Source organism: Eulemur rufifrons, chromosome 8 (assembly GCF_041146395.1).
Source record: "Eulemur rufifrons isolate Redbay chromosome 8, OSU_ERuf_1, whole genome shotgun sequence".
NCBI lineage: Eukaryota > Metazoa > Chordata > Mammalia > Primates > Lemuridae > Eulemur > Eulemur rufifrons.
Window position 1 is genome coordinate 59,410,298 of NC_090990.1, and position 25,383 is coordinate 59,435,680.

Consider the following 25,383-nt stretch of genomic DNA (forward strand, 5'->3'; position numbering starts at 1 on the left):
CTCACATGGCTCCTCCTCGCCCGGGTTTTCGGATTCAGGCAAATCTGGTTCTGAATTCTGACTTCTCCATCGATTAGTAAGATGGTCTTGAGCAAGTTACTCAACCTCTAAGCCTCAGCAACTACATTTTAAAAATGAAACATAATGCTTTATTTTCTTTGTAAATGGAGATGACTCTAAAGATTAAATGAGAAATGTGTTGAAAGTGCCTAGGAGAGTGGCCAGCATAAAGTAAACCTTTTGGTGAAATTTTCCATAATCATTATCAACAGTTAAAATCTTGTTGATGTGGATTTTCGATCAGTGGAGAATTCTAATACAAAGCAGATTTCCTTTTTTAAATAAAGAAACAGGAAGGACAATGGGTAAAGGATGATTTGCATGCCATAAAGAGTGCCATGTAACAAATGACACCCTTGGAATCTCCTAAGGGAGAAGAGGGTTGTTTACTTCTCAGTGGGAACAACATTCCAGTGCAAAAAAAAAAAAAAACCCAAAAAACTCACTGAGATGCATGAGAAGTGACAGGAGCAACAGCTGCAGCACCAGTAAATGTTTTACAGGTATTCATTCATTTATGTATTCATCAAACATTTATTAACCACCTACCATGTGCTCTGTGCTTCTTGCTGGGAATATGGGATTATCAAGAATAGGATTCAAAATATGCTCCTAGAGCAGCTCGCAGTTTAGTGACAAAATCATAATTAATGTGGTTTATATGATAATAGAAGTATACCCTATATCCTTTAAGATCTATGAGATCTCCATGGAGGGGGAAAGGAATTGAAGGGAGTGACCGGGAGGAAAGGAAGGGGGAAGAGTGTCATCTGAGAAAGAGAGCAGCACATTGATGGATTCAGATGTGGGAGAAGTTCTGGTTGACAAGTCCCCGAGCAGTCAAAGGTGAGTCTTTTGATGTGGTTGAAACATGTACATCTGGTTGTGGCAGGTCCTTGTTCGACAGTGGGACACCAACCTGAGGCAGTAACAAGCTTAGTACTGTTGCCTCCGGACCCCAGGTTCATCTGAGGTGCCTCCTGGATCACGAGTCTCTCCAATAGCCAAGCTTAGTTCATTCAAAAGACCAATATCCCTGTAGCCCCTTTACCACCAAACTGCGCGAGAGGGGTCAAGGCAGCTCTGCTTCAGGGCCACTCTGTGCGTCTACTTCCACCTGACCAAACTCTTCACAGGATGCAGTGGTGCAGTGGCTCGTGGCTTGTTGGAGGGATAGCAGAGGCCAGGGAGGGAGGAGTAAAGGGCCACACTGTAACTGGTTGAGTTATAGCTTCATGCCAAATAACAAAAGGATTTTCTAGACTTTCACTGCCTCATGGGAAGGGAGACTGCAAAGGACTCTCACTTATCTCTCATCTCCGTCTCCCTCCCTGTCTCTCTCCCTCTCGCTCTTCTTCCTCTACCTCCCTCTCTCCCCATCCCTATTTCTCGGCCTATTTCCCCGTTCCCTGTCCTGTCTTATCCACACCAGTCCTTCCTATCTCTGTTCAGTCACCCAAACTATCATTTAAGAAAACTAAACTCCTCCCCATAAAATTTCCTCCTGTATATTCCTGCCTCAGTTACTCATGGCATTCTCTTCAGCCCAGCCATGGAGAGCCCCAGAGAAAGGAGGAGGGAATATGGCCCCCCAGTTCCAATCTTGTCTCCTTCTCAATGCGACCTGCAGGTCCCCTGACTTCTTTACTAATACTGAAGTCACTCTACCTGAAATTTAATCCCAGACTCACCTTCACCTGCAAGACCTTCGGAAACCTACTTGACCTCTCTGTGCCTCAGTTTTTTCAACTGTAAAATGGGGAGGATCACAGTATCTACCTAATGTTATTTAATGATTTAATGAATTAGCACATATGAAGTGCTTAAAATAACACCTAAAGTATAGCGAGTGGTAAGTATTATTCTCATGAATTAAGTGCACTTCAAAAAGATACTCATTAATCTTCCTCAGGGAAAAAAAATCAATCCATATCCTCAGAGGAAAGGACACTGCCTGTTGGCATCGTGTTGGATTAATTCCTCAGGTTAACTATCCCACACCACCCTCGTCTTGTACTGAGAAACCCTGGGCCGTTCCTGCCCACCTGAGCCAGGCTGAGTCTGAGACACGTCAACACCTGGGTGTTGTCCTTGCTGCCCAGGAGAAAAGCACCAGCTCTGATGCTGCCACTCACAATAAATCCCTTGTTCCCTCGCAGCTGACTCACAACACCTCACGATCACGAGGGCCCACGGATCATCCTAGGAAGTTCAGATTTTAATCCTGAGGCAGTGGGGATCCAGTAAGATTCTTGAAGGAGAAAAATTATGATCAAGTGTGCATTTTAGAAAAAGAGTTCTATCAGCAATTTATGTAGCTCTGTTGGATTGGAGGTAAGAGAGGTTGGAGGCAGGGAAAACCATTTAGTACGCTGCTGAAACAGTCCAGGCAAGGGATGGCGAGGTCTGGCCTCAAGCTTGGCCAAAGAAATGGATGTCTTCTGAAGTAGACATTCCAGAACTTAGATTCACAAGGCAAAGGAGGAAGTTTTCATTTTAGATAAATGGGTAGATTAATTGCCATTAATTGAGACCAGTAAAAAAAAATCTAGAGGGTGCATAATGAGCTCTCCTTTGCCCTTAGATAGTTTGAGGAATCTCTGCACAGACGTGTACAACAGGCTGTTGGAAATATGGATCTGCCTCGTGGTAGGAAGGTCCAGGAGACAAAGACCTAAGAGACATCACCATGTAAGAGAGGGCCAAGGTCATGAAAATGGATGAGGGACCAAGAAGGACCAAGTGCAAAATCCTAACGTCCAACCAAGGTAGATGAGGAAGGTCAAGTGCAGGCAAAAGAAGGTGCAGTCAGGGAGGCAACAGGAAGGAGGTCCCAAGGGTGGTGTTGCAGATGCTAAGAAAGGAGAGACATATGAATTTATTCACTCAACCCAATACTTATCAAACATCTACTATGTGCCAGGCACTACTATAGCTGCTGCAAATATGCCTGCACACAAAGAGGAAGAGTCCCTGCCCTCATGGAATTATATCCTGGGGGAGAGAGATAAGGAGCAGGTAGATAGTGATATATCCTCTGAAACAATCTAAAGCAGGTACGGGGATTGAAAGTGACGGGCAGAGCGGGTGTCACTTTTGATAGCAGCATTCAGAGAGGCTTTTCTAAGAAATGACACTCACACAGAGATCCAGATGAAGGGGAGGAGAGAGCCCTGCAAACGTCTGGAGAATCATGCTCTAGGGGCAAATGCACCAACACATGCAAAGGCCACGAGACAGCACTGCGGTCTGCAGAACAGTAGGTACGCCACTGTAGCTGTGGCGGTAAGCGAGGGGGTGTAATAGGAAATGAGGCAAGAGAGCTGGCTTCGGGCCAGCTCATGCAGGGTCTCGCTGAGAGGTCAAGTGTGATGACTGAGAAGATGCTATTGGATTTAACAATTAACAGGGCATTGATGACCATCGCAAGAGCAATTCAGTCAAGTGTTGTGGAAAGAAGCCAAATAGACTACAGGAGTTGGGGAGTGAGGGGAGAGAGAGAGAGAGAGGGAGAGAGAGAGAGATGGCTGGTGCACACTCTCCTTCCAGATACGTGCCAGTGAAAGAAAGGAGAAGGGGCAGGAACCTGATGGGACGGCAGCCTTGACAGGACAGGCAAAGTCCTGTGTTTAGAGAGGACCGGATATGTGTACGAGCTTGAGTAGGACAGGGAAAGAGAAAAAGGAGAGGAAGCAGACCGGAATCAGGGAAGCGGTTGGGAGAGTGGCAGCCACACCCAAGACATGTGCAAAAATGGAAAGTCCGGGAGAGAATCTGAGAGCCTCTGCTCTAGTAGGGTCGGGGCAGAACCCTGGTGTAGGGGGAGGCAGATCAGGCCAGAGAAGACTCCAGAAGGTGTATAGGACTAGATAAGAGAAGGAGAAGAGTCATCCAGGACTCTGATGCCCACACACTAGTGTGAATCTCTAGTGCAAAGAAATTGGTGGTTAACAGAAAAATAAATCCACACTGTACAATCTGTATGCACTTAACAGGGCATAGTCACAGCTAATTAAATTCATACACAATTTGTCCACACCCAGCTATTTTTTGTGCCTGTCTGAAGTTCTGGTGAAGCACCTCTTTCAAAAATGGTTGACTGTTAAATACTTAAAATTAAAAGTATTTCAACTTCACTTATCAGGACATTCCAGATTCGTGCTAAGAGCGTTGTTTCTGGCACCAGACTGCCTGGGTTTGGACATCTCCTCTGACATCTGCCAGCTCTGTGACCTTGGACAAGTTATTTAACCTCTCTATGTCTCATTTTTTTCAACTGTTATATGGAAATAAGACTAATATCTACCCTGATAGGGTTATTATGAATATTTATAAATCACTTAGAACAGGGTCTGGCAATATGAGCACTGTATCAATATTTTTTTAAAAATAAACTTTTGAGCAATAATAATGCTAACTATTGGACATAAATTAGCCTAATCCTCATTTTAAAACTCTAAGATAAGTTTCAGTGTTCCCACAACAATAAAACCCCATTTCATTCTAGAAATGAAATAGACTCTTAATAGTTAAGCAACTGTTATAGTCTGAATGTCTGTGTGTCCCCGAAATTCAATTTGTTGAAACCTAATCCCCAATGTGATAGGTGATTAGGTCGTGATGGTGGAACCCTAATGAGTGGAATTAGTACCTTTGTAAAAGAGACTCCAGAGAGCTCCTTATACCATGAGAGGACAAGAAGGCACCGTCTGTGAAGAATGGGCCCTCGCCAGACACTGAATCTGATGGCACATTGATCTTCCCAGCCTCCAAAACTGTGAGAAATAAATGTCTGTTGTTTTCAAGCCACCCAGGTTATAGTATTTTGTTATAGCAGCCTGATCAAACTAAGAAAGTGACTTTTCTGAGACTGCACAGCAAGGAAGAATAGGAGCTGGGATTTGAACTCGTGTTTACCAGATCCCCAAGCATGTGCTCCTTTCACTAAATCACTGCAAAGTTTTCCTTTGCAGAGGCTACAGCTATGTAGTAATTTCAGGGTATAGAAGGTCATTTATGTACATAATGCTATTCCCTTTTAGTGGGTTATGTGGTATGTTTTCATACACATGCTGGCAATAGAATCCAAATCATATCATATCACTTTCTCTCTCTCTCTCTCTCTCACACACACACACACAAACACACACATCCCAAGCTCAACACTGAATTACAGCCCAGGTTTTCAGGTTAAGTTTAAAGTATGTTAGTATTGGTTTGGTTGTTTTAAACCTTTAATGGCATTTGATACATTAACTTCCTGCCACCCTGAAGTATTTTCAAAATGTCATTTGAAATGATTGATTGGTACTCACCTTTTAGAAGGTTGCTCAAGCCCTACCACAAAACATAGATGACTGATTAAATAAAAATGAGCTATTTCCCTTATCTACCTTCGGAATCCCCCATAAACAGCGCAGCACATTTCCTCTCTGGATCCCTCGCTGGCGCTCAGCCTGCAGCTGCAATCTAGGGCTTCCTAAATGCCAGTCCCGATTGCTCTGTGATTATGTTATCACAGATCTGCGGCAAAATGAGAAAAAATAGAATGAAAACATCCACACACACACTCACCCCCAAACACATCTAAGTTTGCTGAGGTTTCTTTTTTAGAAAGAACCGTTTTATTGGAGATGCAAGATCATACGATATTTGAGATCACAACATCGTAAACCCCAGAGCCTGACTTGTGGATTCAACTCCCAGCCTCATCACCTATCGGCAGAGGACCTTTAAACTCAGTGCTTCAATTTTTCCTCCTATAAAATTAAGGTAGTAGTTTCAACCTTCTAATGTTTTTGTGAGGACTAAGTTTATGCATATAAAGCACTCAGAACATGCCTAGCACATTAGCACTCAAAACACATAAACTGCTGGTATCATCATGACATTGTGTTCTTTTTATATTTTTGGTCTTAGAAATGTCTTTTACTTTTATAAACAATATCACTAGTGCATGGTTGTTACAGAGGTTGATTTTGTTTCTTCGTGTGTTTAGTTGGTTGGGTTTTTTAATCTTTTTACTTGGCAAAATTTAAAAGTTTAAATGATGTCACTAGCACACGGTGGTTGTTGGTTCTTGTTCATTTTATTGATTGTTGTTGTTTTAATATCCTTACTTAACAAAAGAAAAGGTTTGCAAACCTATGTCAGTCCCTAAATTAATTTTTAATATTTACTAGCCCATGAATTTCTTAAATTTTTGAGTACTGCTCTTCGATCTTAGGAATTCTTTCAATAAAATAGCTGCACCACTAGCTCATGTGCAGCTATGAATTGTAGGACATTTCATTTTCATTCAAGCCAGTGGGATAAAGGAATACAATACAGACAGGCTAGTGTAACTCCTGGGACACTTTTGCCAGCCCATCTAATTAAAGGCTGCAGCAGTTATTCATGCAAGGCAGAAAGAATATCATCAGCCTAAGTAATGAAACTAGTTTTATAATTTGAGCATTTGGGGATGTAAGAAGGCAGTCTGTCCATTTGCTTTCTACAATATATCATGTAGTTAGCCTAAGATATTTCTTTCAAATGTGAAATAACAGCAACCCAGTCAGAATTTACCCCACCCCCAAATATATAGAAAATCTTAAATTGAGCCTTAAGTTTCTTAAGATCTCAAACTTCTGCACGTATGTTCTCAGGCTGCTGTAACTGCTATTGCGGTAAGCCTGCTAGCCTGTTGAGCAGCATTTCGCAAAGTTCCTCAAAACAGCATTCCCTTGCATACTGTATTAGTTCCCCCAGGTTGCCATAACAAAGTACCATAAACTGAGTGGCTTAAACCACAGGTATTTATTATGTCACAGTTCTGGATGCTAGAAGTGTGAGATCGAGGTGTCATCAGCTCTATGCTTCCTTTGAAGGGTCTGTTCCAGGCCTCCCCGCTAGCTTTTGGTAGTTCCTTGGCCTGTGGCAGAATAATCCAATCTTCACGTGGCCTTTTCCTTCTGTTTGTGTCTGTCTCTGTGTTCAAATGTTTCCCTTCTATAAGGATACTTGTCATTTGGCTGCGGGGTCCAGCCTACCCCAGTATGACCTCATTTTAACTAACTACATCTGCAACAACCCTGCTTCCAAGGAAGGCCACATTCTGAGGTCCTGGGGCTTAGGGATTTAATGTATCATTTCTGAGAGATACAATTCAACCCATCACCAAAACTCTTTCAAAAAAAGTGTTCTGAGGTCAAAAGGGGGAGAGGGGAATTTGCAAATTCTACTGTCTATCTACATCCAAAAGGCACATCAGCGTCTTAAAAATATTGAGTCACTTACAATAAAGACGTTTTGTACAAAAAGAAAACTTCATAAAACCTAGCGTTTCTCAAATTTAGGTGACTTGGGAATCCATGTTCGTAAGTGACATACATTTACATCCTGCTAGTGTTCCATGGAATACCCCTCAGAAAATGCAACTGGATTTCAAGCAGCCCAGTCTGAGTGCAGCCCAAGTCTAAACCATGGTCATCATCTGTAAGAACAGTGAAAATAAATTCCAGGCAAGCCAGCAAGCCTATGACAGGCCATAACCCTCCTGCCTCTTCTCGTCTCTTGGGGAGGAGAGTGGGAGTGTTACAAAGTCCTGGACGTAGAAGCTCTTCACAGCAATTATGACAGACTCAGAATCAAGTGGCAAGAAGGGACGCCATCATTAAGCGACGAGGGGAAAACCAGGAGGATGACATTCTGCCAAAGCTCTTTAAATGAGGTCATGCACTCGAATGCACAGACTATTGCTGATAACTGGCAGTGCAGGAAGAATTGGTAGGAAACAACAGAGTGTGGGGGTGGCTGCTTTGCTGTTTTATGAGTGGGAAGGAAAATGGGACATGGGCAGGGAGGGTCGCCGAGCTCAGGAGCTGCCCCTGCTGCTGCTGCTGAAGCCACAGCTGGCTGCCTTGGGCAAGTGCATCAGCGGCTCTCAGGGCCCCCAGGCACACGCGGGCCAGAGCTCCGCGCCACCTGGGCAGCCGCGGCGCTGTGGGTTGCTGCCCTGTTAATCCTACTCATCACGTCCCCCTGCTTGACGGAGCGGGAGAGGAGTCCCTGTGCAGCGGCTGATGTGCTTTCCTTTTCAAACAGATGCTGCTTTATTGGACGCCTGACTTGGCGATTAACTTTGGCTTATTTTTTGCCGTATGCCTTTCCCAAAGCTGCTTTAGTTCCGGGTGCAAGCTGAGCGCCTGTGATTTCATTAATCCGGTAGTTTCTGCTCCCAGCAGCTTGGTTCACCAGTGGGTCTGCAATTGGCATTTTGCTCTCGCCTCCTTTGGCCTGGCTAGAACAATTGCTGGCCTATTTGTCTCGACAGGCTCATTACCGATTTGGCCCATGGACTCATACCAGACGCCGCAGAGTCACAGTCTTCATTCCGACCTGATGGAAAAATATGCTAAATATGGCAACACCTGTGGAGTCCTCTTTCTGCCTGATGCGGAAAGAGGAGAAATGAACAATAGTACTGCAGAGCAGGACAGCCAACCAGGGGCATTTAATTGGAAAGCAAACCAGCCTCAGGTATGTGAAGATGTGGGAAGTGATACCTGGATTTTGATGAGAAACAAATACTGAATAAATCATTTGAAAATAGATAGGGGAAGAATACAAACTCTGAGTTTTTTTGTTAAAGAAAATCTGCTCAACTGAGCTCTTCCAGGTACACATAAAAGGGGATATGATCTCGTAATAGAAGGCAATTTGGCATCCTCTGGTTAAAAATGAGGCTTTGAAAGCAAATTTCCAGGGCATTCAATCCCATCCTCTAAATCCCAAACATCCTCATGAAACAACTGCTTATCAGGTTAAAAGATTAGCTGAGCAGGAAGATCAGAGATTGAGATGCCAAGGCAATGTGCCATGCAACTCAAGCAAGCAGTGTCTGTAAGATAAGCCTGAACTCCCATTTGCCATTACCTGAAGCCATAGAAGAAGATTCATTTTCTTCTCCATTCCCATACTCCAAAGGACTCGTGCACATATACACACATGCACACACGCACACATGTACATGCACATACAGAAACACAGCTGGAGTTTCTGCTTCCTCATTCAGAAAAAGAGGAAAAACATCTGCTCTTGAGACTTGCTTTGACAAGGGCATATGTGCCTACCTGCCTCCCCTCCCCATTTCACTTTAAGGGAAGATATGGAACAGATTGGGGAAAACTGCGGGAAAATATTACTTGGTTCTCCTGGTGAGAAATTGAAACCCACCAAGACTGTTGTTTAAAATTCAATTGTTCTTCAGTCAGCAACATATTGTAAATTCTGCCTTGGAAACCAAACCAAAAGACTACAGAAAGCTTTGGTGATCAGGAAAGAAAATGAAAACCAGGAGAGTGGTTAGTGATTCCCCCTAAGTGGTCTAGGGTGTTCTTTAAAACTGCATCATTATGACAGGCTCCCTGCAGGGCTTTTCTAAGCAATTCCTTCTAAATGCCCTCAGAGTCAAAACATGCTGTAAGTTCAAGGAAGAATGAATTTCTGAGATGGAATACGCAACCTCTTTGGGATCTATGAACCAGAGGGTGGTGCAGGAGGGCATTTGATGCTAGGCGTTAGAATTGCTACAAGAGATAAAATATGGTGAGAATCCAACCTGGTTTTGGCAAGGTATGTAATATTTTGCAAAGTCTTCACAAGCAAATGGAAAAAAATGAAAGCATTTCATTTCTAACTGCATCTTGTTCATTCCCACCCCAATGACACCTGATTTCTGATGTTGCTTCCACTAATAAATCATTTTAACAATGGTGTAGTATCCTTGAGATGATGAATTTTTGTTCAAATACACTTTATTTTGTTATTGAAACCAAATATGAGCCAGGTGTGACATAGGCCCCTCTGATGCCTTTAGGAAGGCAGTATCCTCTAACCCAGTGGTTTTCAATCTTGTGTGAACATTGATATCACCTGGGAAGTTTTTAAAATTACTGATGCCAGGATCCTCCCTCCCCAGAGATTCTGGTTTATAATTGGTCTGGGTTATAGCATGGGCATTGTGATTTTTCAGTTTGCAGCTAAGAACCAACGTAAGACTAACCTGTATCATTTGAGGAACATTTCAGACATGTTCCTTTAGTTCCAGCCCTTCCATAGATCTCTCTACTAATAAGTCCAAGTTGTAGCACAGCGAATGGGCCTGATACCCATTACAAGATGAACTGGGGCAACCCCTTCTGCCTGCAGTCTGACCTCTCAGTCTCCCTAAACTCACCAGACTGTATATCAGACAGATTGATAACACAGGAGTTCAGGCAATTTCAGAAAAGAGTTAAAAATCTAGAAAAGAACAGGTTCTCCTAAAATGGACTTTCCTGAGCCTCAAAAGGAAGGTATTCCTCGTGGGTGTTTCCACCACAATTTCCCAGGGCTCCTGGCCATCATGTATCAAGCTCCTCCCCCAAGGGCTTTTTGAAGTCTCTCTGTGGAAATCTCTATTCCCTGTAGGAAAACTCCTCCCCTTCCCACTCCCAAATCCTCCCCGTTCCTATCCCATATGCCATATTCCCAATCAGATTCCTGCAGTCTTGAGAAGCAACCGTATATATGTAAGACAGGCAGGCAGGGATGCTCATAGCCTTCCAAGCCTCTCTACTTGCCAGGGGAGAAATGAGGTCCCGCCTCACGGCAAGGGTGGTCTTGGATCCTCCAACTGTGCTTTCTTTCCTATAACTAGAGCTGTAGTCCTAACAGTGATTTCAACTAGAGCATCTCAATTAGACAATTTATCCCAAGAGTGGATTATTGTCCCTCCCAACTCCCTATACACGCAGTATGGTCTTAGCTAGAGGTCTCAAACATAAACGCCTTCAGAGGTCAGGGAGATAAGAAATGAGTTAATGGTCTCAGTCTGAGAGAGTAGAAAACGTCAGGAATAGAACTCACATAATGCTATTCGATACTAAAGCCATAAGATATAAAAACTGTTGTGGCACCCAAACAAAATAAATTTGAGAATCTAATTCAGCATTAATTGCTCTGATCTAAATCCATATTGAGAAAAAAATATTTCTTTATTCAACCTTCAAAGGATATATCCTAGATCTGGAGGAATAGGAGTCACTATTGAGCTCATAAAGGTGTTTTGTTCATTCCTGCCTCTGGAGGAGGAGGGCCCAGCTAAATCACTGAAGGGCAACATTAGCATTAGTGGATGAACTCTGCCCCCTGCTCAACTGGGCCATGTGTGTTCCCACTTCTGCACTTTCCATCAAGCTACTTCCTTTACCTGCACCACCATTCCCACTCCCTTCACCTGGCTAATGCCCATTTATACCTCTAGTCTCAGCTTGAGTGTTACTTCTTCTGGGGAAGGCTTCTCTACCACACCTCCTAGGCTAGCCTGGCCCTCCCTTATGTATTCCCTTATATGTATTCCCCTTGCATTTACTTGCTCATTAGAACCCTTCACAATTCTAGATATCTATTCTGTGCCTGCTGACCAGATTGGAAACCATTTAAAAGTCAGATAATATCATTTGTTGGTGAAGTTGCACAGCAACATGAACTATTTAACACTGCTGGTGGTAGTGAAAGTTTGCACAAGTAGTAACACAGAAATTCAATTTCTAAATAAAAATGTCAGAGAAATTATTTCAAATGTATACAATGAGATATTGATGAGAATGTGCATAATAGCATTGTTTGTAATGTCCATCATAGGAAAATGGAAAATTAAATTGTATTAACTAATTTCATAAACATATTCATAAAATGGACTACTACGCAACAATTAAAATGAAGGCATTAAATCTACATGTACCAATGGATGAATCTCACAAACATAATTCTAAGAGAAAAACTCAAGCCATAGAAAACTGCTTGCAATCGTGGTATAATTTACACAAAGTTTAAAAATATGTAAGCAAAATTATAACTTGTTAGGAACACACACATATATAATGAGTTATATGAGTTTTCTAGGGCTGCTGTAACAAGGTACCATAGAGTTGGTAGCTTAAACAACATAAATGTATTGTCTCACTGTTCTGGAGTCTAGAAATCTGAGATCAAGGTACCGGCAGGAAATAAAGGATCTGTTCCAGGCCTCTCTCCTAGCTCAGGGTGGTTTGTTGGCAATCTTTGGAGTTGATTGGTTTTCAGATGCATCGACCGATGTCTGCCTTCATATCCACGTGGCGTTCTCCCTGTGCGCATGTCTATGTCAGAATTTTCCCGATTTATAATGACACAGTTATGTTGGATTAGGGCCCCCCTAATGACCTCTTCTTAACATGATCATTTGCAAACACCCTATTTCCAAACAAGATCACATTCACAGGTACTGGAGTTAGGACTTAAACATTTTGGGGAGGACACCATTTGATTCAGAACATAAATACATATATAAAGAAATGCATGGTAAGGATAAATGCCAAATTGAGGAAAGTGGTTGTTTCAGGGGAGAAGGAGTATATGTTCTGGAAAGGGTTAATAGAGGCTTCAACTGCCATGGGAATATTTTATTTCTTAAGCTGATTGTGAATACACAAGTGTTCCCTCTATTATTCTTTATGGTTCTTTCTAATTCTAAAATACTTTGGGGTAATTATAAAATTTATATTTTATGATAATTAATTTTTTTTCCTGTAGGTCTTCACATTACATGATAAAACATACAAAGGCAGGGCCACTGTAATGCAGGCCTAGCACAATGCTCGGCATATAGTAGGCATTTTAATAAATCCTTGAATTAATTGATGAGGTGGACATTATTCTCACTACCTGGAGATGAGGAAACTGAGAGAAACAGGTTATGATTGCATGATTGAATGGTGATCAGCAGAGTCAGTACTTGAACTCAAGCATTCTAACTTTCCAGATATCACCATCCCTCTCTCTTGGTGTGTGGGAGGACAACTGAGGACTACAGAAATCCAAAGAGCTATTGTTTCTTTACTTTTGCTATTGCATACTCAACAGTTTACTGGGCAGAGGCACTCGGGTGTTAATAGGTCTCAACATCTTTAATAACAAACCGGCTATTCAAGGAATTTAGAGACCAGATGTTAATATATGGAGATCCATAGTCACTGGCATCTCTGTGCCTGCCACCATATGACTCTGGCCTAGATGTAGGTGGGCAGCCTTGAAGAATTACAGTAATCACATCTACCTTATGACAAAAAGCATATAAATAATGAGCTGGAAGAATCTAGAAGGAAAAAAGGGTATGCTACAGCACATCACTGAGGATGAGGGTACCTAGTAAGTCTGCCCAATTCCCGATTATCTCCCCTTCTCTCGGAATTCTCTTTTAGCCCACAGAAGTGGATCTTCCCATCAGGTTTATATTATGAGTCCCCACTCCCTCATGGCAGTTGATTAGACCAGGGATGAACAAGAGACCAAAGCTTACCAATCACATGCAGATGAGGAGCTGGGACTGAGAAGTATTAGTCTCTGCAGCAAATAGAACTGTAACATCTGAATTCTGGAGCTGTGGGGTGGCCACATTTCACTTGTTGAAAGAAGGTCTGGGCGGGGGAGGGGGGGAGAGTGCCAATGAATCATGAGAAGATAAGGGATAAAAAAGGAAGTGACCCCAAGGCTTTCCAGGTGTGTTCATTCAATATCCTTCCTAAGATCCACCTGTATGCCTGTCCTTGGGTTCTGAGAAAGATCCCTGTATTCTTAAAACAAATGTTCATTTTACTTAAGTGAAGTCAAGTTAGTGCCTGTTGCATGTAACCGGTTACCTGACTAATATAGATTGGCAGATGGTGAGATAAAGCACAAAAGAGAAAGGAACTGAATTTCTCAGCCTCCCAGGTGGCAGGAATGATGCACTCAGTCTCATTCTTTCAGCCTCTCCCACCTGCTACCTTTCCATCCACTCAGCAAATTCACATTTTTTTCAATCCAGAATGGGAAACAAATGAAAAAAACAAAACCTTCTAAATTATTAGCACAAGCCAAATGGAGCTGGACAGCCTCCAGCTACCCACTCAGCCACCCTCAAGCAGCTGTCTCTGAGAGCTAAATGGGAACAACCATGACAATAAGAATTCCGCTTTGGGAGCTCACAGGAGCCTGTCCTGGAGCCAGGGAGGTGGGACACTCAGGCATTCGGGCAAGTGGAAAAGTTTTGGCACTGAGAAGTTTTGAGCAACGAAGGTGAGAACTGGCAAAAAGAGATGCTGGAGTGGGCAGAACCACCAAATATCTTCTTTAACCTCTTCATAGGTTATATTAGTCACTATTGAATGAGTCAGTGATAGTTTGCAGCCAAGAAAGAAAAAAAGCCAAACTCATTTATCGGTATGTCTCCATGTCTACCAGCTGCCCCACACTGGCAACAGGCATGTATTAGATGAACTGCATCATCTTTAAGGAATTATATGGGACTATGCTGCATCCAGACCATGAACACCTATAATCATATCTTGTTCAACTTTGTATTACCAGTAACTAGCCTGATGCTTGGGTTAGGGTTGGCACTTAACATATGCTTGGTGAATGTGTTAAATTGAATTGAATGTGCTGCCAAGATGACCAGAATTGGTACTGCAGCTTGGTAATAGCCTCTTGATTATTGCAACCAGAAATAAATGTTTAAGACTAATACTTGGAGCCAATGTTTCTGCTCCAAAGAGAAAAAATCAGAAAGCTACTTTTCTACCATTAAGTTCAGAATGATGTCTCCTACATTGTAGCATAACTAGGAAGATAAAACGTAGAAAGAGCATCCAGACTATAAACAGAGCTTCAGTTCCAAGCAAAGTAATAGAATGAAGCATTCCCTACATAACATGGGTGGGTTTCTCCACTCTGCAACCCACTCATGTTTCCTTCCACACTCCCCACATGCCTATCAGCATCAGAGATTTTCGTCATTTGATTAAGAGGGCTTTTGAGTGTCCCAGAAGTGAAAAATGGAAGAATGCCCAGTTGGGATGGTTCAGATGGGGCTTAGCAAAGCCACACTTCTGGTGGACAACCCACCAATGACAGGTGGGCTGGAAAGCCATCACTGGAAAGGTCCATCAGGCATCAGGGACAACAAAAATGGCTAATGTGGCTTCCTAATTCAGATAATGGACAGTGCTTCCCAGAATGTTGGTGGATCTGTAGGATCTTTACACCGGATCTTCCCAATCTGTAGGACTAATCTGGCTTCCACAAGGCCCCACTGCACTGGGAATCAGTGAGATTTTGTTGCTGACTCTATTCCTCCACCTGTGACTCCTTTAGGTGGGTCCCTTCTCTAAGCCCAAATCCCATTTCATTTTCAATTCCCCCCCCAGGTTTCCTTGACCCCCACTGCAAGGCCCTAGGAGCAGAATAATCTGGATCATTTTACTTCCCTTTCTAGTATATTTTGGAATAATCTTTAGGTCCACAGGTGTACACAGGTGTGTTTTAGGGCTGTCCTTGTGTTTCTCAAAGCCTTTTCTCTCAACTAATCTGTTCTAACTCAAAAGTTTTGCCTTTTAAAACTTTTTTCTGCTGTGGACTCCAGTAGCCTATTTTGGAAGTCAGAAAATCTCAATTTGACTCTTTTTCCTCTTTGCATTTCTTCTACAACAATTCTCATTTTTCTCAAGGCAGTGTGAATGCCTCCAACAGTCTAAGGAACATGTCACTCACATTCAAGGAGATGCTGAGACAAAAGTGCCCATTTCTTGATATTATCCTCATGTACTATCTTAACAGGAATCAGAAGATCAGCAGATCAGCATTTTGCAAAATGTTTTGGAGGAATAAACATTAGCAATAGTATTTCTAAAGATGGTACATAAAGAAATTCAGAGCAGGGCTGTAAACAGGAAATTTAAAACCCTTGTAGTCTCTTCTAAAGTTTCATAGCCAAGACCTGAAGTCCTTGAATCTTAGCTCCCAGCTGGGTTTCTGATGGATAGGGACCCTAGGGAGACCTCACAAAATGCAAACTCTTAGTCACTAGCTGGGCTTTTGCTCCAATTTTTGCTCTCTTAGGTCTTCTGCCCTGGTCAACTGAGTTGGTATGTGTGGGAACAGCAAGAATACTTTAATATTTCAGGCTAAAGTCAAGGCTAGAGACTGAGGATCCTACTACCTCCCACCTCCACTTTGGGACCCCGTTGACTCCTTAGTTTTCCAAATGATGAGTCCAATAACCCAGATGACCTCCAACCATTGCTAAATGATATGGAAAGAATAAGAATGAAAGAGAGGAAATGAGAAGAGAGAAAATGAGAGAGAGATGTTCCATCAATGCCTATTTTGTTAAGAGTTTTTATCATAAAAGGGTGCTGAATTTTGTGAAATGCTTTTTCTGCATCTGTTGAGATGATCATATGGTCTTTGTTTTTGATTCTGTTTACGTGGTGAATCACATTTATGGATTTACATATGTTGAACCATCCTTGCATCCCTGGGATGAAGCCCACTTGGTCATGGTGGATTATTTTGTTGATGTGCTGCTGAATTCAGTTTGCTAGAATTGTGTTGAGAATTTTTATGTTCTATATTTATAAGGAATATTTATAATTCAAAATTATAAAAGCCATATATGACAAACCCACAGCCAACATCATACTGAATGGGGAAAAGTTGAAAGCATTCCTACTTAGAAGTGGAACAAGACAAGGGTGCCAACTGTCACCACTTCTATTCAACATAGTGCTGGAAGTCCTAGCCAGAGCAATCAGGCAACAGAAAGAAATTAAGGGTATCCAAATGGGGAAAGAGGAGGTCAAACTGTCACTCTTTGCTGATGATAGGATCTTATATCTAGAAAACCCCAAAGATTCTGCCAAGAGACTCTTGGAATAGATAAATAAATTCAGCAAAGCCTCAGGTTACAAAATCAATGTACGCATTCCTACACATTCAGCAGCATTCCTATAACCACCAACAGTCAAGCTGAGAATCAAATCAAAGACTCAATACCTTCCACAATAGCTACAAAGAAAATAAAATACTTAGGAATATATTTAACCAAGGAGGTAAAAGATCTCTACAAAGGGAACAATGAAACACTGAGGAAAGAAATCACAGATGACTCAAATAAATGGAAAAACATATCATGTTCATGGATTGGCAGAATCAACATTGTTAAAATGTCCTTACTACCCAAAGTGATTTACAGATTCAATGCAATCTCCATCAAAGTACCTACATCATATTTCACAGATCTAGAAAAATTAATTCTATGCTTCATTTGGAACCAGAAAGATCCTGAATAGCCAAAGCAACCTTAAGCAAAAGGAACAAATTGAGAGGCATCAATTTACCAGTCTTCAAGCTATACTACAAGACTGTAGTAACCAAAACAGCATGCTACTGGTATAAAAATAGAGACACAGATAAATGGAACAGAGCAGAGAACCCAAATATAAAACCATCCATATACAGCCATCTGAACTTTGACAAAGTAGACAGAAATATACACTGGAAAAAAGAATCCATATTCAATAAAGGGTGCTGAGGAAATTGGATAGCCACATGTAGAAGACTGAAATGGGATCCATCTCTCTCACCATTCACAAAAATTAATTCAAGATTGATAACAACCTTAAATCCAAGACATGAAACTATAAGAATTCTAGAAGAAAATGTTGGAAAACTCTTCTAAATATTGACCTAGGCAAAAAATTTATGACAAAGACCCCAAGAGCAGTCACAGCAACAACAAAAAAAATAAGTAAATGAGACTTGATTAAATTGAAAGCTTCTCCACAGCAAAGGAAACAATCAACAGAGAAAATAGACAACCTATAGAATGGGGGAAAATATTCACATGCTATACATCTCATAAAGGGCTAATAACCAGAATCTACAAAGAACTCAAGCAAATCAGCAAGAAAAAAATCTAACAAGCCCACTGAAAAGTGAGCAAAAGACATGAAAAGAAGCTTTTCAAAAGAAGATAGACTAGTGGCCAATAAACATATGAAAAAAATGCTCAGAGTCAGTAATCATCAGAGAAATGCAAATCAAAACCACAATGAGATACTACCTAACCCCAGTGATAATGGCTTCTATCAAAAAGTCCCTAAACAATAGATCCTGGAGTGGATGTGAAGAGAAAGGAACACTTATACATTGCTGGTAGGACTGCAAACTACCTATTAAAAATAGTATAGAGATTCCTCAAAGAACTAAAAGCAGACCTACCATTTGATCCCACTACTGGATATTTACCCAAAGGAAAAAAAAAGTCATTTTATCAAAAAGACACTTGCACTAGGATGTTTATAGCACCACAATTCACAATTGCAGAGTGTGAACCCAAGTGTCCATCAATTCATGAGTGGATTAATAAAATGTGGTATATGTATAACATGGAGTACTTCCCAGCCATAAAAAATGGTGATCTAGTATCTTTTTTAACAACCTGGATGGAACTGGAGACCATTCTCCTAAGTGACATATCATAAGAATGGAAAAACAAACATCACGTGTACTCACCATTAAATTGGAACTAACCAATCAGCACTGATGTGCACAGATGGAGGTAAAACTCCACGGAAATCATGCAGGTGAGTGGGGGAGAAAGGGATGGGTGAAATCATACTTAACAGGTGCAATGTACACTATCTGGGTGATGGGCACACTTGGACTCAAGCAGTACAAAAACAATCCATGTAACCAAAACATATGTACCCTTGTTATATTCTGAAATTAAAAAAAAAAAAAAAAAGAGAGAGAGAAGGAAAGTATAACCTTTAACCTTTTTCTCTCCTCCAACTCAGCCACATTTCTATCAGAGAAATCCCATTGTGTGTAATAATGAATATACTGACATCTGCTTATTTATGTACAAAAGACATACTGTTGGGTTCTGATATTGATGTCCCAACTCTTTCCTCTGAGTAGCTGATGGAAACCTGTCACCACTTATAGTCCTGGCAGTCAAGGAGATCTGTACTCCCCTAGCCAAATGGCTAGCCAAATGGCAAGCCCAATTAGACCAAGTCAACTCTCCTTCCAGACTGAAACTGCTAAGTGATTTTACACAAATAATCAGTTGGAACAAATTCACTCCAGCTATGATGCCCATAAGCCTGTCCTCTGGTTTCTGCACCTGGATTCCTAGAACGTTCCTCATTTCTGCCTTATCTGAATCAGTTTTCTCAGCTTTTCCTTCCATTCTGTGAGTATCCTGCATCCTCCCCAACCCCCCCCCCAAAAGTAAAACAAAACAAAATGTTTTTGATTAAGTTAGCCAAGTTGGTTTTGCCTTCTTTAAACCAAAAAATTCAACCAGTGCATCTAAGGAGACTCTTCCCTATTTGTATGTGCTCATCATCTCACCACCATCAAACAACCCAGGGCTAGCTACATAACTTGTGGGGCTCAGTGCAAAATGAAAATGTGGGGCCCTTTTTACAAAACAATGCTAAAGTGTCATTAAAAGTACTAAAATATAAAGCTTTTTACTTCCTCTGTGGTCCCTCTCAGCACTTGTCATGGAATTTTTTCTTTTTATGTAATGTTCTAAGGAAAGAAAAATTATAATTTCTAATTATCGTAAATTTTATCATTTATCTTTATTGTACAATGCCTGTTTTAAATGCAAATATCAGGGCATTTAACTGATATGCAGAACTACCAAAATTACAAAATTCTTATTTCATAGTTCATACTATGAAATATATCTATTTTGTTCTCATCAGTATAGTGGAAACACTACACGAAACTAACTCGACTGCTTTTATTTCACTTCTTGGTACATGCACATTCCACCTTTCACTTACTAATAAGTAAGGAAGAGCTGAAAGGAATTAAAGGAACCTCCCCTTTTATGTCATTCTCAGCATGAGTTCCAGGGAAGTAACATAAATAAGAAAGAATATGGTAAGGTTCCTTGGTCATTCAAATATCTTGGAACATCATTGCCTTCTGTCTGCATTCAGAGCAAGTTCTGGTTAGAATGGAAAGTAGAACCTCCTAGGGCTATCAGTGCCCCTGTTTACGCAGTTGTAAATGCACTACAGTTACCTTATTCTGGCTTTGAGTCTCACTGACTTTCCACATATTATGGATCTATCAGAATTCTATCCTCAAGGGGCATCAGGAAGGCTACACGTGGATATGATGACAAGGAATAGCAGCAAACACACATATTGCCTTTATCTCCTCTGTTCATACATCTACTCTATTATTCTGTTGGACTTTACCTGAAAATCATAAGTTTAAATATAAAATTATTAAGAATTTCAGGATGCTGACAACAGCCTATTAAATCACTTCTGGGCACGAGACCCTGTGCAACTGCACAGGTTAGATGCTATGATGCTGGCCCTGACACCACAATTTTTATCTGGAGCAAGAATAGTCAAACTGTCTATCCTCTCATAAGGTTCTGCCCTGAAGCCTGACCTGTGGACACCTCATTGCAAGGAGGTGTCCTTGCATGGTGGTTCACTCCAGTGTCCTTCTTGTGGTACTCACTGAAAACAAGAGGAGATGGAGTTTCAAATAAGAATTTTATGCTTTTCCTATTTAGGTGAGTTTCAGAGAAGCTTTTATTACCCCATTTAGGAAGAAGCAGGAGAAAAATCCCTGACTATTCTACTGGTTTCTATAACTGCAAATAAAGAGAGAGTCTAGATAGCAACAGAGGATCCAATCATGACTCTCTACTAGAAAAGATGTGAACATTGTAGGAAACATCCCTGAGAGACTAGAGAGTGACCCCTTTTATTCCCAAAGCCTCAGCTCTGCCCTCCTATGGCAATTCAGATGCTATAGCATTTAAATCGCAGAAATGTGATTTTGAATTGTAAGAAAGCTTTGAGGCCACCAGATCTAAGTCTCTCACTTACAGACAAGGTCAGGTGACTTCCTGGTGGTCTCAATGCCAGTAAGGAGCAGCACCAGGCAGTAGCCTGAATTCTTAACTTCTACCCCATCATTAGAACAGCATTCTTTCTCCTGTAAGATTTTGTTCATACAATGTTCTTGAAATGAAGAACAGATTAGTGATTGCCAGGGGTTAGAGATAAAGTGGGAGTGGCTATAAAAAGGAAGGACGAGACCCTGTGGCGAATCTGTGTCTTGACTGTACTGATATCAATATCCTGTACTATGTCTTACCACTGCATATGAGTCTACAATCATCTATAATTATCTCAAAATTAAAAATTTAATTTAAGAAAATTAACAAAGGACGCCTTTAAAGTTTGACATCATTCACTTAAGATAATTAATGAAAGAAGCCAAATGTTAAATTGATACTGATTGAGATATTGAAATGAACCCTATTCTCTTACATGAGTGATCTGAGGTTGCACCTGGATTTTTATTTTGCATACAATTCCTTATTTTTCATATCATTATTATTAGGTCTTACCCTTTCAAGTTACTTCTTTTTGTAGACTATGGGCCCGCGTGCCCTTCCAAGAGAGCAAGAAGTCATAGCTCCAGAATACACACAATGAAGGCGACATTGATGCCACTGGTGACCATGTGTTTACATTGTTTAGAATCCAGAGAGATTGTGACCATCAGGCAGCACATCTAGAAGACATTGTTTCGTCTCTTCAGGACATCTCAGTGGGGGAGAATAGAAATTTTTAAAAAAGGATGCCCATTGAATACAAAAACCAACAAAGATTATTAAGGCCATCTGGGACTGTTAAAACCCATCCTGGTAGAGCAGAGAAATGTTAGAGTGTTCCAAATTTTCCAGCCCCATCTTAAATTAAATGGATCATTAAATGATGGTGCCACTTCCCTGAGTAAACATGATCGCAGCCATCTGTACAAACCACCAACAGAGAAGAATTATTCATATACAAATGCATAATGATCAGATATGCCCTCCATAATAGGTATCTTAGAATGTAACTTTAAGGAAAGAGAGAAAGAATGGAGACATTAAAATTCACAACAAGAATAATGAATTGGCTTCAAAGGAAGTTCTAAACAGGGAAACTCTTTGTTCTACAGAACTCCCAGTGGGTCACCTTTGATTCCATTTGGAGGTAAAGCTAAAGTATATTCGCCAGAACCAGAATATATTCAAGGGTGGATGTGAATTGCCCTTTCACAGACATGATTACTTTGTAAACAGTCACGAAACAGAGGTTACATATATTATTATTAGGAATGTGGACACATAAATAAAAAACATCAGTACACCACTTTGGGCATTTATTCTGATTTTTATTTTAGTATTTGGACAAAATGAAGATAGTTTGGCAAATTTGGGCTTATTCACTTAAGGAAAAACCTTTTTTCCTTCCAAGAAGTAAAATTTTTGTTTCACTTATTTATCCATTCATTCCTTTTTTCCCCAAATACTCTGCATGAGCACCACACTAAGTACTGAGGATACAGCTGTGAAGTAGAACAATAGCAGCAGAAGTTGATCTATTTTACATAGGCATCAGACACTATTCTAACAAATAGTAAGTCTTTTCTAATAGCCCTGTGAAGTAGGTATTACAAGCATCCTTGGTATGTCACTCAGGAGACTGAACTTTCCCAGGGTTACAAAGCTAACGGGTAGTGAAGCTGGGATTTGAACACAGTAATCCTAGCTCCAGAGTCAAATTCTTAACTATACACTTACGCAGAGATTGATTGATATAGCTCTAACCTCATGGAGCTTTTCAGTTTATCAAGGGAGACAGACATTAAACAAATAATGTTAACGAATATTAAGAACTGGAAGTTCAAGGTGTGGTGAGAATAAACCAAGGGGAAATGATCCTCTCTCGCTCTCTTTCCCCTCCGCCTGTTTGATACAAACACCTCCTCGCCTTCATGGTTTTTCTCATTGATTAAATCAAGCAAGGAGCAGATACTTGCCTTGTCCTGGATCCTGGCTATCCTCAGCATAATGCATCTGAAAACCTGCAAATTCTTCATAAGGAAAATTATCTCTGGTCCACAATAAACAGCAGAGCTGTAAACCGTGCCTGGCAACCGTGCGTCAATTTCCTAGCTGCTTCTTATGGGCATTTTAAAAAAAAAAATTCTTGCTGTTAGTATTTTATATTTCTTGCTCCTGATATTTCCACTGAAAACGATTTTATTAATGCGAGGATTCAAAAGGACAACGTGAAAGGAAAATTAAATAACTTTTTCATATTACAAAAAACCTTCACGTGGGAACTGATGGTTAGAGCTCAATTTTCTTTGCTCATTGCGGGGCCCCACAAGCCTAATTAACACTGGCTCGCAATCAAGGCTATTAGTCTGGTGGCTACTTCCTCCACGGACCTGCCACCACAGCACTTCTGACCCTACTTCTTGTTTTCAGGTTCATACAATAGATCTTTTCTAAAATGTCTCTTTTTTCCTTACGAGAATGAAACTACTGGTATTAGCTATCTCCCCCACTGCTTTTCTTTGTGGATCCCCTTTTTTTTTTATTCCTAGGGCTCTCTCTGGAATGAAAGTACTTTTTCTATTTTGCAAAGGCCTCCTTTCACACTGGAAAAATTGGAGTTTCGTACTAAGCAAAGTGGGGGCCCTTGGACAGAAAAATGATTAGAAAGCACTTTGTTCAGAATTCTAATCCCCTGTCCCACTGTGAGCTCAGGATTACTCCCCAGAACACGTTCAAGGGGCCCTGCAGGGACATGGAAGGACACAGGCCTCAGAGTGAGCCAGATTTAATTTAAATTCCAAATCCATCACTTGCTAGTATGTGACCTTGGGCGAGTTAGATGAACCCTCTAAGTTTCAGTTTCCTCACCTATAAAACAGAGACATTAATGTCCACTTTGCAAAGCTGTTTTGAAGATTCATTCGGTGTATACAGAACAGAATATACAGTAAACTGTGCCATTTTGTTCTTTTTGGGGGGGGCAGGGAGAAGGTCATGGTCAGGGTGTAGAGCATGGGACAGAGAGTTAAAGGAAGACAGAAAAGTACCCTATAAAGAGCTAGAGCCCGGGGTTCTAAGAATTAGTGACTGCAAGGAAAGCAAGACCACAGCACAGGCACCCAGTGTGGACTACAGAGTAGAGGTCCATGATGAAACTCAAGCCTGGGGGCTGGAGTCAGACAGACCTGGGTTCCCAATCTCTGCCACTTCCTGGTTGTATGATTGATCTTTCCTTCTTCTTTCAGGTGGGAGAATTGATACCTGTTTCAAAAGGTCATCATGAAGGTTAAATTGGATAATATTTTCAATGTGCTTAAACCAGTTTGTGGCACATAGTAAGCTCTCAATAATTGATAATTGTTTTTGCTACTATTGGTAGCAATCAGATTAAGTAAATTTCTAAATCTTTCCAGGCCTTCATTTACTCACTTTTAAAATGGGTGTAGTAGAAGCTACTTCATATGACTATTGTTAGAATTGAGACACCCCATTTAAAAACAGATGATAACATACTTGGCAACTAATGTATAATTAATAATTATTTCCTCTCTTGTCCACACTGATCATTACAATAGCTGGAGACTCCTCTCTTGACTTTATGGAAATGCATCTTCATGAATGAATATTCTGTTACTTGTACCTACTTCTCATAGCTTCTTAGTATTTCTCTCCACCTCTTAGGAATCTTGATTTTTGTCTGCCATTCTCAGAATGGGTCCTCAGTGTGACATGTTGTTGGTGACCGGGAAGATGTGTCTGAAGTTTCCCAAGAAGGTCCTCTTACCATGGATCCTGCATTTCTACTATTAGCAATTTATTTCACCATGTTCTCTATAAAACAGAAATTCATTTTAACATTTCAGTTGGCATGAGTTTTATCAGAAAACTTTCCTTCTTGACAGGAACACTCAGGATCCTATAAGGGACTGGATGCTGGAGCAAAGGAAGGGTGAAGACATAGAAAAAGCTTTACAATGAAAGGCAGGCAGAGGGGACAGTTCTCAAAGTACAACACCTGGTATTTTCACAGCATTTTAAGGAATGGAGCAAGGCCTTCAAGAATCAGTTTCTGTTCTCTCTCTCTCTCCCTCTCTCCTCTGTTTCCTTTTCTTCCCTCTATCCCTCTCTCCCTTCCTTCCTTCCTTTTCTGATTTATATTTATTTTTGGACATTTAAATAAGACACCTACTTTCTCTTTTTCTACCAGAGTATTGGTATTCACATTTATTTTTGTCTGTTTAAATAACTGTGCCTGCTTTCTCTTTTTCTATCAGAGTGTTTTAAACTGTTTCCCATTTCCCCTTAGTTTCAGAGACCGTTTTTATTGCATTTGCAATCCATATGCTGACACAGCACCACTGCCCTCCCTCTTCCTCCCCATTTATATCAAACACTATGCAGAAAATTCATCCTACTCAGTGTCAAATGCCAGATCCACTTTGTATATGCATTATTTTTGTTCAAGGTAGGTTTTATTCCCACTCTTTCCCATAACCTCTCTTTCTCTCCACACACACACACACACACACACACACACACACGTTCCCCAC

General features: G+C 40.9%; 1 long non-coding RNA gene across 1 annotated transcript; it reads right to left on the reverse strand.

Moving 5' to 3' along the window:
- Positions 1 to 712: 712 nt before the first annotated feature.
- Positions 713 to 23,095, reverse strand: LOC138390226 (uncharacterized). The gene is made up of 3 exons (XR_011234536.1): positions 22,810 to 23,095; positions 850 to 979; positions 713 to 756 (listed from the first exon to the last, which is right to left on the reverse strand). It is a non-coding gene; the product is annotated as an uncharacterized lncRNA (long non-coding RNA).
- Between the last annotated feature and the right edge of the window lie 2,288 nt (positions 23,096 to 25,383).